Below are 1,267 nucleotides of genomic sequence, written 5' to 3'. Positions count from 1 at the left end.
GCCATTATGCCAACTGCTGGTCCCTTGTATAGATCTCTTCACTGCAAATTTTTCTTCTGTTTCCTCATTTTCAAAATCATCTCCGTCATCACCATCTTCGTCATCACCTTCGTCAGCAGCGGGTTTTACTTTTTTCTGTGGCACCTTGCTACCACTTCCAGGGACAGATCGCTTTCCAGATATACTTAAGAGTTTCACCTCCTCTTCCTCTAAAAATATGGAATCCTTCACAGACCTGCGTGCCATCCTTGCACAGGACTACGCTAACCTCTGGATCGTTCCGATTTTAGTATATGCGCTACTGAAGTGGGCACTCTATAAGCTTTGGAAGACACCTCATATAAGGTTTTTAAGATTTGAAAAGAGAAAAATTTTGTTTCAAAAAACATATCATGTGGGACATTACGCCGTTAGCATAATGGCTATGTCACTGGACTCCCACGTAGTCGACTGTGGTTCGCGTCCCGGATCCGGTGGCTTAAAACTCACGCCGGGCGCGTGTGCGTGCGTGCCCAAAATCCCAAAAAGGAGAATGGAGGAGAAGGGATTGTGGCGTGGCCATCCCCCACCCCGGGGGGTGATTTCTCGCTTTCTGTCTCTATGTCTCTCTCTGTCTGGCGAGCGCACGTGCCCTATAGCAAAAAAAAAAAAATCTCTCTCAAAAAAACAAACAAACAAACAAAAAAATCAGCACAGACACATAAACACATTTCTTATGCTGAGCTGGCTGAGATGTATCAAGGCAAAAAATCCTCAGCAGAGATTTGTCTCTAAACTAAAATTCAGGGCAGGTTGAAAAACAATAGTAATTAAAGTCTGGGATTAAGGCCAGGTTTACAAAACAAACAAAAAAGATGGATAATTATTAAAATTAGAAAGAGGTACACAAAATGGTATCCATATTTCCAAGCTGCAAGCAGATGGTGTTCGAAAAGTTATTATTAAGTCTATTTAATAACAGAGCGTATTTTCCCCATAAACTCTGCTCTCTCTACTTTTTTTATGTTGTAAGACTCTTATGTATAAATTCTTTGAGTTTCAACCACGATAATGGGGAAACAGTGAAGAAGAAGATTATGGCTCTGACGAAAGAGAGCAAATGGCAAGTTTAGCAATCACAAAAGTCAGGACAAGCAGTTAGCATAATGGTTATGTCACTGGACTCCCATGTAGTCAACTGTGGTTCGAGTCCCAGACCCGGTGGCTTAAACTCATGCCAGGTGCGTGTGCGTCAGTGCCCAAGATCCCAGGAGGAGAGGGGATTGTG

The 1,267-nt window shown here is 42.7% G+C and overlaps 1 pseudogene; it reads right to left on the bottom strand.

The window, feature by feature from the left end:
- Positions 1-211: 211 nt before the first annotated feature.
- On the bottom strand, positions 212-312 carry LOC114010064 (uncharacterized; annotated as a pseudogene).
- Between the last annotated feature and the right edge of the window lie 955 nt (positions 313-1,267).

The sequence above is a fragment of the Tupaia chinensis genome, unplaced genomic scaffold (genome assembly GCF_000334495.1).
Source record: "Tupaia chinensis unplaced genomic scaffold, TupChi_1.0 Scaffold000702_1, whole genome shotgun sequence".
NCBI classification, from domain to species: Eukaryota; Metazoa; Chordata; class Mammalia; order Scandentia; family Tupaiidae; genus Tupaia; species Tupaia belangeri.
This window is presented reverse-complemented; position numbering and strand designations above follow the sequence as displayed.